The 15,359-nt window shown below is 50.9% G+C and overlaps 1 long non-coding RNA gene across 2 annotated transcripts; it reads left to right on the top strand.

Annotated features, from left to right (window-relative positions):
• The first annotated feature begins 2 nt into the window (after positions 1-2).
• LOC121075604 lies at positions 3-14,284 on the top strand. 2 transcript variants are annotated; one of them, XR_005823064.1, is made up of 3 exons: positions 3-8,648; positions 9,517-13,075; positions 13,715-14,284. It is a non-coding gene; the product is annotated as an uncharacterized LOC121075604 (long non-coding RNA). The 2 variants fall into 2 exon arrangements; XR_005823063.1 differs by having other exon boundaries at positions 3-13,075.
• The last annotated feature ends 1,075 nt before the right edge of the window (positions 14,285-15,359 follow it).

The raw sequence follows: 15,359 nt of genomic DNA, 5'->3' as shown, positions 1-15,359 counted from the left end.
TTTTAGGAGGGAAACTAGCAACACATGGTGAAAAACACCCTATAGCTTTTAGCTAATGTCTTTTAGATCTCACCATCTGTTCCCATGAACTTCAAGCGAGAAGCAGGCACCATTTTGAAGGCAGGCGCTTAAAAAAGCGCGAGCGTCGAGCCCTCGGTTCCTTGGACAGAACCCTGCTCCGGCGCCAGCTGAAAGGCCAGCACAGGAACTCCCGACCTCTCGAGCAATTCTGCGTTTTCCATACAGGCGAGCAGCACGGGGCCACCCGGCCCACCCCAGCTCCCCGCAGGAGGAGGCGAGAGCGGGTCGGGGGAGCCTGTGCGAGTCCCCGCCAGCCTCGTTGCCACCCAGCCCTTCAACCTACACGACAGATAAAATACAACACCAAAAGTCCCTGAAGGCTCTGCTGCAAAGAGAGAGCGAGCCACGCCGTTAGCTTTGGCAGGCAGCTTCTCCCAGGGCACGCCGCGGAGGGGGCAGCCCCGTTTTGGAGCAGCAGCAGCAGCCCTTTGCTGGGAATTGTGCAGAAAGGCGGCTGAAACATTAACCTGCGGCACGCTGCAGTGCTCCCCGTGGCACCTTTCCCAAAAGGAGATTAAGGCGAGCAGCTGCTGATATGGAAACCAACTGTTTGAACTGCAGTGCACTTACATATGCTAATAGCGCGGAGCTACTGACTCCTGCAAACGTGATGCAGGAAATGACTAAACATTTAGTGCTTGTTATTTAGCAGTATTCCTGGAGACACGTAGGTGGTGTGGACAGCATGGTATGTGCATTAAAGTGCAATTTAGGTCAATGATTCTTTGAAAGGACCATTCTTTCTTCTTCTTTTTTTTTTTTTTCCTTCTCCCTTCGGGAGAAGGGGTGTTCAAAAATTAACTTTTCCAGCTATCTTTTCCAACGTGTTACCGTCTGCTCAAAATAAAATAAAAAGGGGGGAAAGACTGTAGGAATTACCCTGTGTTAATGACATTGAAGTGTCTCTGCAATGCTGTTTTCATTTCACCTTTTTTTTAATGCTTAGAAAAGGAATTTAAAAGAAGCTTTACAGGGCAGAGTGCATGTTTAGATAAAAACAGCAAGATTAAATGAGGTGTCTGAGTCTAACTTTCTAGCAGGTGAAGTGACAACCCCAAACGAAAGCCGAGCCCAGGGGGGTGGGGGGAAGGCACCGGTGCAGCTGCAGCACGCGGGGCTCTGCGGGACCCCCGTGCTCTGGGTGTGGAGAGCCTCCTGCCGCCCCCCAGCAGTGTGGGGATCCCCTGGTAGGAAGCTGAAAGCTCCTTGTGCTCCCGAGGGACACAAGGACACCTGGAAGGCGAGGCAGCTGCAGAAGAGTGGTGAAGCTCTGTCCGCGGGGGCTCACCTGACACGAAGCAGAGCCCGCAGCTGCCTGATTCCTCCCCAGCGCTGGGGAGCCCGATGCTGCTTTCAATGGGCCAGAGAAATTCCAGCCTGGAGCTGGTGACAAGTCTCCAGCAGGGCTTGGGGGACCAGAGCTGGGCTTGCTGGGACAACGGACCCCTTTAGCAGAGGAGTCATAAAGTCTTTTTGCTAAAGAAACAAATAAATTATTGATGGCGGCGCTGCTTCCTGCCAGAGCACCAGCAGGGAGAAACTCATTCCTTTCAGACAGGAACGAGGCTGGGCAGAGCACTAGTTCTTCTCAGGCCACCTACTTTTTCCCCCCAAGGCCCAGCTAAACAAAGTCCCGAGGAAAGCTCGTTTGTATCCAGTTAATTACGCATTCAGCAGTACAGCTTTCCAATCTCCTCCTCACCCCCGCCCAAGCGAAGAGCGGTGTCCCTCACGGCATCTGCGCTAGCCAGGGGGTCACAAAGCATTCTGCGGGGCCGCTGGGGGAGTTCAAGTTAATTAAAGAGGCACTAAATTAAACGCACAGAGCCAGGGACAGAGCAAGAGAAAACAATACCAAAAACGCTCGCCAGTGCTCACCCACGAGTTTGGGTACGAAGGCTGGCTTTGAGGGGGCAGTGAAGGCTGGCCGGGACGCCCGGGTCGCTCCGACGCCCTTCCGAGAGCTCCCCAGGTCCCGCGGCTGCCAAGTGGGCAGAGGGCAGGCGGGCAGGAGGCAGCACGGGGTATCGGCTTCTCCACGGGCCATCACCTCCAGCAGCCTCCTGCCCTGGGCTTGAACCTTTCCCTTCCTGACCCAGCAGGATGCCGGGACCCGTTGAGTCACCGTGACATTTAGCAGCGCAGGCTCGCTGGCCACTGCGGGCTGCCGCTGGACCGGGAGAGGCATTACAACAAAATTTAAGTCCAGAAAAGTTTTGAAAGCCTCTCTTACTTGCTTTTGCAAATCTTTAAGCCTTTCACAAGTGCGTCCGATGGGAGGAAGTAGCTGCGGGTGGCCCTGAGATGCTATTAGTGGTGGCCAGGCAGCGCTTGTCCGGCAGGTAACATTTACGGGGAGAATTTTTCAAATCCTTGGGAAATCTCAGACGAACTTGAGATGTGTCTCTGGAGGGTAGGGATGCACCTGTCTTTGTTCATGCAGTCCGGAAGGGTCAGACCCAAACCAAACGGGTTACCCTTTTGCATGAACCACAGAAACGTTTTCATAAAGCTTCTGGTGGCACTGGGCAGCTGCGACAGGTCAGGTGCGAGTCTCACTGGAGACTCAAGAGGCACGAAAACCCAAAGTAAAATGCAAGAGGGCTCAAAATAACCCCTTTGATTATGCAGAACACTATATATAACTGTCCTCAGTTTTCCAGTGTCAGATATTTTCTTCCCCTCGTTCCCCAGTTTGGGGTTGCTCCTGATTTACGTCGCTCATCTGATGCTGGGACCAGGCACTGGCGACACCACGAGCCTCTCAACCACAGGCTTTCACTTTGGCCAATTTTCAAGCATTAACTGCCTTTCAAGACTGTTCATTCTCAGGTATAAAGCCTTTTTTCTTTCTTTCTTTTTTTTTTTTTCCCTAAGGGAGTTGATATGGCAATGCTTTCAGGCCTGCTGCCAGGGAAGGAGTGTCCCTGTTGCTCCTTCATTGCCATGACAGCTATTGGGACCTTTGCTGCATCTCAGTAACTTGGCTCCGGTTCCTGAGGCTGAACAACCTTTCCAAATGCAGGGAATTCCCTTTGGATAAAGGAGGAGGGACAGTCACAGGAAAGCTCTGACTACCATTCCTCAAATGTATTTCTTCATGCCCTTCCAGGCAGCCGCAAACAACACTGAGGTCAGCCGGCACCTCGGTGCTGACTCCAGCAGGCTTTGAATCAGCCCAGGATCCAAAGGTTAATTAAGCCTCCGGCAGCGCCAGATTTCCAACGCGGATGCAGAAATCACAATGCACTGAAAGCAAGATGCAGGAGATCTTCACTTGTTTTCCCCTCTTACCCACTTAAGGGCCTTACACGGTGAAAAACACGTAACTGGAGAAAAGAAGTGCAAATACTGAGTATCATTGAAGTTTAAGCAGCTCATAGAAATGCAGTTAGGAAAAAGAGCTCTTATACTTCTACTCCCCTTAGCAATTGCTAACAGCTTCTCCCTTCTCTACAGAGTCCCTCCTTGCTGCAGCTCCTTGCCTGGGTTCCTTGATTAGAGGAGCAGGACTGCTCTCTCATTTGCTCTATCACCACCCTGACATTTCCTGAGTCACCGCTCAGTATCTTGCCTGTCAGTGCCATATACTTTTCACTCCAGACACTCTCTCTGGAGCATTTATTACTCAGAGACATAATTACTTAGTGCTTTCTTAATCAGTCCCAAATGCAAGACATCAGCCGCAGAAGACATCTAAGAGTTCAGCTTCTTTAAGACCCCAAAGCGTGAAGACAGATAACGTCTTTTCCCAGGAAAACTCGATGGAAAATCATAGCTATGCTACTTAACATTTCTGCCACGAAGCCACCACACGTCCCCACTGTAAGCCGGAATGACTTTGCTTTAACAACGCCGTTGCCCTTTTGTAAGGCATGAGCTGAAGACTGCGCGCTTGGGTTGGCGATCGGGGAAGGTGCGATGTGGACATGGAGCCCAGGCACATCCCGATAACTACGCTTGACCACATTACTAAGCAACATGCACCCCACGTTTTCCATACCCCGTTCAACATTTCATACACAGATCTTTGCTTTCATCTAAAAAACATGGGTGGGATTTGTTTGTAATGGGTGGAAAGCTGTGTGAAAGCCAAGCGGGCAACCACAAGCGTTAGAAACTGGCAGAAAGGGCAACAGCCGTTACGATGCAAAAGTACGTATTTGCTTGAAGACTCTGGCTAGAAAACCATTAGAGAAATCCAGACTGATTCAGGTAGTGCAGCCTCCCCAGATGACTTCCGACAGCGTAATGCCAGCTTCCCTGCAGCAGCCCGGGCCCAGGCGACGTGTCAGCCCCAGGCAGCCGCTCGCACGCGGGTGACAAACGCTGGGGGTCACTGGGACCACGGTGCTGGGGCTGCGCGGGTTCTTCCTTCACCCATTAAAAATGCACCTCTGTGCTGCTTTGAAGAGAAATTTCCTTGATATCATTAGATAGATTGCTCTTTAATCAAAGTATTGCAGCTAAGTAAGTTATTAAACTGTAGCATCAACAGCTGAATCACAGCTGCTGACCAAGCAGCTCGTGCCAGACAGGCCGTGTCCCTGCGGTGCCTGGGAAGCCCCGGGGAGGCCAGCGAACCGGGCACCACGCCGGGAAAACAAGGCAGGGTGTCCGGGGCTCAAACCTGCACCGCAAAATCCACCTGCCTTGAAGGAATAAGCGAAAACTTGGATGGGGCTGTGAGAAACCTGATTTAGTGAAAGATGTCCCTGCCCACCGCAGGGGGGGTGGACTAGATGACCTTCCCTTCCAACCCAAACCGTCCTACGGCTTTATGTGAGCATTGGCTTTGAGTGAAATCTGCTTCAGAGCGATTTGTTTTGTTGTACTGACAGCAGGATGAGCTCAAAGCCTGACACGTGGGCACTGGCAGCAACAGCACTGCGAGCAGGACCACGGGGTGGCCGGGGAGGGAGGTCACACCACACCTGTGCTGTACTCCCAGGACACCCTCGTTCAGGGGATGACCCAGGTGCCACCTGGCTGGAGTTGGGGGAATTTGACTGCTGCTTTTTGGAGGGCGCTAGCCTATTTTTTCCCCAGCACCTCTAACAAGATCTCTTTTCACCATAATGTCTGCAAGCCCACTTACCTGGCCAGTAGCTAATGTCTGAGCATGTTGCTCAACCAGACCACGGGCAGCGTTTCCCTGCTCTCGTCTCCCTGCTCCTTCTCAGTCCCACACTGGCCTTTTCCCCCCCTCGCATTAACTTCAGACTCTCTCCCTCAGCCTGTGATTACAGCATAGGAACCCCCAGCAATGCAACGATCCCTTTGGGCTCTCCAGCTTGAGAAGCTGGCTGCCCACACTGGATTTATTTGGTGTTTGTTTATTTAATGGCCCAGTTAGGAAACTCAGGGAGTGGGGTAATGGAGGAGATGCACACACAGCACAGTGAGGCCTGGCTAAAGTGCCTGGGAGCTCTCCAGCCTACACCGGTGCAGCATCAGGCCACGCTGCTTCCGGACCATCCACAAGGAAGACGTGGGAATATCGCTCCCCATCCGCCCTGAGCAAACCAGCCCCTTTCGTGGGGGTGGCACCGAGCTGAGCCGCGTGGCTCACGGCTCAGTTTCTCCGTAGGAGTGCACGCCACAGGCTGCAGCCCTCAGGAGCGAGCTTTGCCTCCCCGATTTCCATCTGCCTCCTTCCTGCAGCATCAGGGATGCCAGCCCAACATCTGCAACCTTTGTAAACCCGTCCGTGGTTAATCACGTCAAACTCACAGACGTTGCTGGTGCAGGCTGTCCTGCTCCTCCACCTTCTATCCCTTCTACCAGAACAAACTGCGTGCAGATGATGTAGGAAGCAACTATGCCATTTCTCTGAGTTTTATGTAAACAGAAAACTCTCCTGTGGGACTCCCTGGCTGTTTTAGTTTTGCATTACATCACGTACAGCGGCACGATCAGCACAGAAGAACACAGAACCTGGCCCACAGCAAGTACATATGAAAAGCAGACACAAAGGAGAGCCTCTCTGTCAACCTTCCCTGCTTAGCTTTCAGATCATGGCAGGGCAGGCATAGCCAGAGACACATTTCTCTTCTAGCCACCAGACAGCATTAAAGAAATGACAAAGCAAAGCACCCGGCTCCCAGCACACCAGCGCGCTTCCTGCTCCCATCTCCAAGGCCAGGACTTACTTTTATGTTATTTGGAAATCTTCTTCCAGCTCCAAACCAAGACTTGAGATTATTAGAGGGAGTAATGCTTGTCAGAGCAGAATGCAAATTTAAAACACTTGTCCCAAATAACAGGAGGTAGTAATTAGGCTCCAGCACTTCCTCCTGCACCCTTTCCTGCACTTCTGCAGTGATGTAGGACATGTACCACCAACCTGCTGGTAACACGCAGGCTGTGAGGGCCTTGGCTTTCTCCATTTCACAGACCAGTTCCTCTCTTCCCGTTTCCTTCCTTCACTCTACCCTCTCGTTTATGATCTTTGTTTCCTGCACGTTCCTTTTATTTTTATTTTTTATTTTGCCTTTCTTCTTGTTGCTGTCCCTTATTCTGGTCCCCACTTTTTCTTTTCTTAAAGAACCTCTTTCCTTCAACAGTTCTTCTCTCCCTTGCTCTCTTTGCTGCTGTCTCCTCACAGTTAGCCAGTGTCTCCTTTCTCTTTGCTCAGGTTTCCTGCAAGGCCACTTGCGTTCTTTCTCAGTCACATCAAACAGGCAACTTCAGTGCAGCAGCACCCAGGGAGACACCCCAGCCAGCTGGCTGGCATCAAAGCCTCCTGCCACTCCATTCACAAAATCCCACTGAGCAATTCTTCTGCAAAGTAGCCACAGAAACCCCAGCCCGAGTGGTGTGCAGGACTTTCCAGCAGAAGGTCTTGGCCGGGTTCATGTCCAGTGGGACCATCTGCCAGGATAGACGTCTGGTGGTCCTGCAGCCACACACCACAGACATGAGCCTTGCTGCTGTGGCTCCTGAGCTAGGGCAATGCTCATCCTGCACTGGGGATGTATTATTTGCAGCATCTAGTGCATGAGGGGTTGTCATCGAGGCCAGAAAGGCCTGAAGATGCAATAAATGACATAAGCGACCACCCTTGTGCATCCCGAATGCGCAGGGTCCCTGCACGGCTGCAGGGCGAGGGCTGTGCTGCAAGAGCAGAAAGCCAGGGGAGAAACAGCCGGGCACAACCGGCTGCCCCCATAGCGTCTGTGCCCTTGGAGAGAAGCAGAAAGTTAAAGAAGACGAGTCTTTATGTGGCTTTTAGAAAGTAGATATGTTAGTTATAATCTGATTAAAATTCCTTACAAATATTCTGTAAAGTTAGCTCTGGAATCAATGAATGGTCACGCATCCCCCTAAGCACAGGATTTATGTTTAAGAAACTCTGTCATTATGGTAAACCTACAGAGAGCGTGTCCAATCGGCTAAACAGGAGCAGCAAACACCCGGGTTTAGGCTCCTCCAAGGAGCCTGTGGTTCACTTTGTTTGTCCCGGCTGCCATTTCAACAGGCCCGAACTGAAATCCCAAGTGAAATAAGCCAATTTAGAAACAGACAGTGCTTTCGAAAAGGCAGTTAGAAGGAAAACAAGTGTTGTTTCAGGTAGCACGTTTCCACTCTCACATTGTTTAGGCCTCCCAACCAGCTGAGGCCGATTCTGGCACCACAGGGCCGCACAGCCCGGGCCATGCACCCGGCAGCGCCCAGAGCTGCTCCCGGCCGGCCAGAAACGCTGCCAAAGATGTGCCCAGTGCCGGAATTTTCATATTTTCTGATTCCTCTGTGGCTGTGCGGACTCCAGGCTGCACTTACAGCCACGGTGACGGCCGGGCAGCGGCTTTGTTTCGGGCCGAGAGCGGAGCTCCCCGGTAATCCCAGAGCTCTGGGAGCCAAGGGCCTCGGGAAGGAGCCGAGGCACGTGCGTGCTCCATGGGCCACGCTGCCGTGAGAGGGGACGAGGAGCCGTGCCAGGGCCCTGCTGCAGCCACCACAGCTGGGCTGCTCGTCTGCTTCCTTCCTGCCCTCCCGGCAGCGCCGTGCCCGGCCCGCGGCCTGCGTTGGCCGGGGCTGCTCCTGTCAGCGCGGCGGGAGGCAGCGGGTCGCCTCGCTCCTCCGTGCTGGAGATGCAGAACAAAGCTTTTTGGCAGGAAAAGGAAGCGGCTCTCCCCTGCATCACTGTTCTGGGGCTGGCAATCCCCTCCCTCCTCCGCCGGGGCTGATCTCACATCCTTCCAGTCCCTTCCCAAGGCTGCGGGACTGCCGGCTCACAGCCCCCGTGGTGCGGTTCCCCTCGCCCAGCCTCCCCGCTGCCACATAACTTCTCCCCGCGGCACCCTGCCCGACCCGTGTGCAAATCGTGCGAGCGTCGGATCATGTTTTGCCTGCCTCGGAAAGCATCCGGCACGCTCGCCGATGCACTGAAACCCCAGACAAACAAACAGCAGTTGTGCAAGGGTGCAGGGCAGACATCTCCGGCAGGAAACGAAGCGCAGGACTTGCTCTATTTTAATCCCACCAAGGGTCTTCTTGGAAGCGAGGCAGAGCCCGGCTGCGCAGAGTTAAGAATGAAACCCTATTTTTAGCCTGTCCCCGGTGAGGTAAGAGCGCGTGAGTCAGCCCCGGCGTGGGACGTTGCATAACGCGGGGCCCTGCGCTGCCGGCGCACGGGGGTGAGAGGAGGATGGAGGATGGAGGGAGCCGTCCTGCTCCCTTTCCTGGCATTGTCACTGCAGACAGACCCTTCCCGTTATTTAAATGCGGGGTTCTTCTTTGCACCCTCCTCCCCCCCCCCAAAGAAAAAAAAAAATTTAATTAGAATCAGCGGCAGGCTGGTTATGTAATGTGATTAATTGCAGCATTAGAGTGAAAAAATATAGGGCATACAGGTCTTAAAGATTCACATGCAAAGTCATGTGTGGGAGTGAGAGAGACAAGGGTGAAACACGAGACTTATCTTATACTTCTCATGGGGCAGTGATTTATTCCCTGAATAATTTAATCAGAGCAATCTGCCAATAGCTGAGGGAAAAAAAGAAAAAAGAAAAGAAAAGAAAAGAAAAGAAAAGAAAAGAAAAGAAAAGAAAAGAAAAGAAAAGAAAAGAAAAGAAAAGAAAAGAAAAGAAAAGAAAAGAAAAGAAAAGAAAAGAAAAAAGAAAAGAAAAAAGAAAAAAAAGCGCAAACAAACATCCAGAAGACACGGGAACAAAACTGCTTTCACAGCATCTCTAAAGGTTAGGGCTGCACCTTGCAAACAGGATGTTGCCCTCACCAGCAGAGCTGCCCCTCAGCAGCACTAACTCACTCCAGTAAAAGTGAGCTTTTCCATTGAGTCATGATTAATGAACTGCAGACACATGCTGACTGCGAGAGCTGCAGCTAACTTTCACTGTGCTGGAACTTTATCTGGGAGAGTATCTGAAGCTTCAGGACTTTTTCTCTTCCTGTCTTTTGTAAACCTATCGCCAGGAAAGAACCAAAGCCCAGCTCAGCGTGGGCTCCTGCCGGTGACCTCCAAGCTCTCCAGACGGATGGGTATGGCTTTGTAAATAGTGCGCTCCCCACGGCTGTTGATTAAATTCAACCCAGCTCAATAACGGCAACCAGCCGCTGATGTACCTGGTTGCTCAAGTGTCCTGTATGGAGACAGGCTCAGTGAAGGCAAGTCTTCATTGCAAAACAGCATCTGAGTCTGAGAGCGAGCAGCCTCGCTGCAAAACTGAACTCAGAGGGATGGAGTGAGAGTCACGGAGACTTCAGGAGGCTTGTCTGCAGGTATTCTAACATCGCAGGTTTTCAGAGTGAAAGGACTGTTGTTAATATTCATGCAAGGGAAGATGAAATGGCACTGGAGAAGGCAGCGCATGGCAGGGTACCAAGGAAGTCCCAGCATGTTCTATTCTGTGCTCTCAGCGGAGAGAGGAAGGCTCACAGCCCAAGTATAGTTGCTGCGTGCTATAGATTGTGCTCCAAGACTGTATTCTTGCCAGCTGCCCCTAAACTCAAATCGAAGGCTCTAGTATGAAGAAGTGTTAATTTAAGGCAGCCTCTGCCTAAGTGCCTGGGCTCTCCCTGAAGTGAAGGCTCTCCACCCAGTGAGCCCAGTCAGGCTCAGATAAGCTTCGCTGCTGGCAACCTTAGCTGTAAAGCCATGGTCTGAAACAGAGAAGCTTCCAGAGTCAATCCCTCCTGAATGAAAACTTCATTTGCTACTGCCTTGCCATTCCCTTGCAAGGACTTCAGAGGCCCCTGTGTCTGGATTTGTCAAGCATCAAAATGCCAAGATAAATTTAAAAGCAGCTTCAAAGTTACCTTGAGTTCATATCTTGTCTGACTGCTTTACTGATAAGAAAAACACTAAGTGATTCCCATCAGGAAAACAGATTTCAGGTGTCTTCTAGGGCAGGCCTGGTGCCGACTGCATCAGGGGTTAAAAGTGGAAAGGTGCCGCATGGTGATAACAGCAGAAGTACCCTCCCAAGAGGCTTCCAGTCTGCCTGGAGATGTAATGTGAAGGCGAGTGAACCGGCTAAGAGGTCTCAAGCCATTAGATCAGTTTGTACTTCCCCATAGCATTGCAATATTCCTCAGCTGCTTTTATGTATTTCTAAAGCTTTCCTCACCTCTGCACATGATAGCTGAGCATGAAGCACATCCATCAATTTAGCATTTGACTTCATCTATCTCAGTGCATCCATCACGTGTCACTTGAGCATGCTTTCTTCCCTATGCAGAGCCTATTTGTAGCCTGTTATCAGGCCAGATCCTGAAGATGCTCTGCAGTGAAACTTTCACTGGAACCATCTTCCACTGGAAACATTTTTCTTCTCCTAGAAACTGGCCAAAGAAAAACTGCTGAGATATATCTAAGTGCACAGTGAGATTTCTCTTGAAGAAATCAAGATCAAAGCTCATACAATTAAGGACAAGCTAAAAGCAAGGGCACCTTTACTAAAGCTCATTAAAAATATCCTTTGTACCTATCTCCTGCATGGCACCCAAAGTCTCATGAATACAGTGGTCTAATGAGAATGCAGTGGTTGTTTTTTTTTTTCCCTCCAGTATTTTTCTCTTCCATACTTAGCAAATGTCATAGTTTAATTAGGGGATGTCAAAGGCACAGAGAGCTGCCCCGAGATAATCGTCGCCTGCTGCTATATAAATGCTGAGGTGAAGACAAGTGAGAAGGGCTATCATGTAAACGGTAAATTATGGAGAGAGGGCAAAGTTCAGAACTGGAACTGACAAAACTTTTATTTATAGAGGTGGGCTGCTTTTGCTGGCCTTTGCAAATGGCCTCCGCCATCCTCGGTCCCCTTCGAGCGCTCCCGAGCTCGCTGCCATCTCTCACGCCGTTTCTCACTCCTGTGGCTGTGCAGGGAGGTTCGCTCCTGGGTGTCTCAAGGCGTCCTGCGGGCAGTGTCTTCAGCATCTTCCACTTCCTTCAGGACCTTGCTGACAGCCTGTAATTTAGCCTTTATAAACATGCATGTGGGTGCTTCTCTATTTATTAGTATTTACCAAAGCCCTTCCAATCTTAGACCCTTCATTTAACAACCTTTCATGATTCTCACTAGATTTTCTTTTCCTGAAAAACAACCTAACCCCAAGCCACACAGCTGCCTGCCTCCCTCTCCTGGTGTCTGTGCTTGCTTTCAGAGAGAGCTTGTCTCCTCCTCCTTTCCCTTTTCCTACATTGGCCAATATTGATCTGATCATTCCAGGTGCAGTTTGTGCTAACGGTTTCTTTATGCTCCGTTTTCTGATAAATCCACAACCCACAAACTGTCCATTTTTTTGCTTGTCATCCTTGTCTGGGGTCTCAAGAATTCGTTTAGTTCAGAGGTTACTTCTCAGAGTGTTTTACAAGAGGTGTAGTCCGCGCTTTATTTCACCGAGTACTCCTAATTCTCAGCAGCTGCGCGGAGGTGACTGAACAACACCCAGTGAGTTCCTGGTCTCTTCAAAATTATCTCCAAATTAATCTGAAAGTGCAATATTCCCAGAGATGTGTTTCCTTTCAATGGAAATGATGCCCCCAGACTAGCTTGCTGGTAGCTTTCCCCACAGCATTCCGTCAACGTGTGACTCTGGCAGACAGCAGGAGGGGGCTCAGCTCCGGCCGCAATCCCTGTTCCCGACGAGTGGAGCACCAGCCATGCAGAAATGAAAGAAAACATCTCTGTGGGACCGTGACACCTCCTACAACCTCCCTGCTATGTGGCAGACAACTGCAGACATGGGCTACAGCATTTCCAGACTCCCCAGGTCAAGCCAGAGGGATAAGTTTTCTTTGATCGTGACTGACTTCTCCCTGCATTGTTAAGAAACAGCTGTATTTTGGCGGGCCTTGATGAATACTTTATCAGACCCACTGGTGGGGTTCTTCAAGGGGAACCTCCACACAGAGGTCCCTGGGGTGAATGGCTCATAATGTAAATAATTGTAAAAACAAAAAGGAGCCAAATTAACTCCTTCACACAGAAAAACAGCACAAGTCTTCCGAGCCAGGAAACAAACAAACAAAAAGGATTTCTGAGGTGTTCCTCTAGAAAACTATCTATCATTTCATTAGCATGAAACGAGCTTCATAAAATATTCTGTAGTTTTACCCATAACTTCTGATAAAATTAAACCCCCACACTGCTCAATTGCACTTACTAACAAGCCACTTGTCTATCGGGTTCATTTTGTTGTGCTAGGCACGCCAGTAGGAAAGGGCACGCAATTCTTAATCAGACCTGGGATACTCTCCACGACGCAGACTTTTGAAGGGCACAACGTCACCCCAACAAGCCACATCCATCACAGCTGCCCACAGAGAAGAGGGGGCTATATCTCCTTCTATCCAAACGTATGCTGTGTAGGAATTCATCTCCTCCACCAAACCGCAGCTCCTATGTATTTGCAGAGCTGCCTGCTGGAGCTGACCTGGAGGACCTCCTGCCAGGCAGCGAGAGGCACCGCGCATCCATCCGACAGCCGAGCAGAGCACACACGTGCACACCGACATCCTTGCTGTCTGTAGGTAGGATTTTTAGCGGAACACCAGGAAAATGAAGTCTCAGGCTTAATTTGGGGAGGGTCTCTGAGCCCGAGCAGTTTCCCTCGCACGCCGGCTGCTCCAGCCGCGGCGGCAGGCAGCAGTCCGAAGGCATCCAGCCCTTCCTGCAGGGCTCTGCAGGCCTCCGCCAGTGCCTCATCTCCCAGGGAGACACCGAGCGCGCTGCCGTTACCATGGCTCTGCGAGACCTTTAGCAAACACACAATGCTCTCCAATAAAAGCTGTCAGCGGCGCGGGTACCTCTCGCCGCTTAGCACAGCCCTACGTGACCGGGAACACTGCTGCGCGGCAGCCTGCGACGGCACATCCCAGCAAGGGGCTCTCGTAACATCCTCCCTCGCTCAGGCGGCTCTGGTAAAATCAAGGCCCAAGAACCTCAGTTAATGCTTTCTCTAAAATTTTACGCAGTTTGGCTCGGACACAGTTTCAGCCTCGCATAATTCTCTGTTGCAATACTGCTGGCCTCCCTCAGTGGTTATACCCAAGATTAATTTAACTCATTTTTCACTTCGGTGGGGTTATTCAAAGTCAGTGTTCAGGGGAATGCGAGCCCGCAGCTTTCAATAAATGCCCCATGTTTCTCATTAAGCATATTTTCTCTAGCTCCTGACAGGCATTTGAGTGACCCCCAGAAGAATGAAACCTAGCCTCTGGGAGCCTGCTACTTGTGTGCGCTCGGCTCCTGAGAAGGCACAAGGACCGACGGAATGTGTAACATTGCTTATTCCTTCACACCTACGGCAGTTGTAGCTCTGCTCTTTTCTCTCTATATTTTATCACACTGTAACGCCACAGTTTTGTCTGCTTTTTGCCTGGTCTCAGCCCAGAGTTTCTTGCAGAGCACAGAAATATGGGCAGAGATCACAGACGTACAGACAGGGATCACAGACGCGTTGCTTCTGCAGCAGAAGCATTTTCAAGTGGACTCTGAACTCGCTGCTCACTGTCACGCCATCTGGGTCGTTCCTCGGATGGCGCCCGTCATTAGGACCTCTGAGGTCACAGAAAGCACCTAGAACTTTCCTTCCGGACACTTATCTCAATAACCAGCGCACATCTTCGGCCCGCCGCCCTGCACTTAGAGTTTCCAGGAATATTCCAGGCAGATTGGTACACCTGTTATAAAGGTTGCCCAATACTTTCCATAGTAATAATAATAATAATAAAATCCCATTCTAAGTTGATAAAAATTTTGAAAAGCTTCACTGTTTGTTTCAAGCAAGGAACTGGGGGGCAATCTTTTATCCATACTGAAATATTTTAGAGATTTCCTGTGAAAAGGTCTAATGCCACCAAGCCTTGGAATTGCAGCCTGAAATCTGCCTGTGGAAGGAAGGGAGAGCTTTGCCATCACAATGACAATTCAACCAGCACGTGGACAACCACTAAGCCTCTGAGAAGCTACAGCTTGCACAGTATCTTGGTAGAGGTTTAGTGGATACTCCCAGCTACATTCCCCAAAGATTTCATCTCTCTGCGGCTTAGAGCAATCTCCTCTGCACCTGCAGGTGTGAGCTGCTGTGGTTTGGGCTCAGACCAGGCACTCGGACTGAAGACAGGACGTTTATCTTCCTTGTATTCTCAGCAACCTTTGGAGGCGGAAGCTTCCCAGTTTGAGAGCAGAAAGGACGAAAGCTGGACTTGTGTTTGAGAAACAGCCATTTATTTTTCCGCGAAGGCATTTTTCAGAAATTGAGGTAGGGAGTGGTAGGGCTGGAAAGGAGACTGGGAGCAGCTGGGCAAGGATGTTAGCGCAAACAGCCATGAGTGAGGAGGGATGAGAACAGTCTGCAAGGCAGACTCCCAATGTTCCCAAGTCCTACGTTGCACAGAACAAAGCTCCCGTTCAGAGCTCAGAGCGGGCACCACCGCTCCTCTGCTGTCACAAGTGTCCACGAAGCCTCCTGGCAGGGCATCCTGCCCGCCGCTGACACCCACCAGCACACAGCAGACCACTGGTCCGCTCCTGCCACCGCACACCAGCAGCTCCGCGGCAGCAGACCTGCACGCTCCTACATGCACCTCACCGAGGCCCGGGGTGATGCGACTCACCCTGCCTCCCAGCCGGGTCTGAAGCACCTTGGCTTTTAGGGCCTCAAGCCACACGCTGCACTACAAAGAAAAAAAAAAAAAAAAAACTAAAGCAGAATACTGGGAAACGCTTCATTAATGCTTCATTAAGTGAAGGCTGTCCACTCCGTTCCCTAAACAAGACAGGGCTCCAGTGGAAAAAGCAGGACGTGATTAT

Source organism: Cygnus olor, chromosome 10 (genome assembly GCF_009769625.2).
Source record: "Cygnus olor isolate bCygOlo1 chromosome 10, bCygOlo1.pri.v2, whole genome shotgun sequence".
NCBI classification, from domain to species: Eukaryota; Metazoa; Chordata; class Aves; order Anseriformes; family Anatidae; genus Cygnus; species Cygnus olor.
Note: the sequence above shows the minus strand (reverse complement) of the source record. Positions and strands in the feature narration are given on the sequence as shown.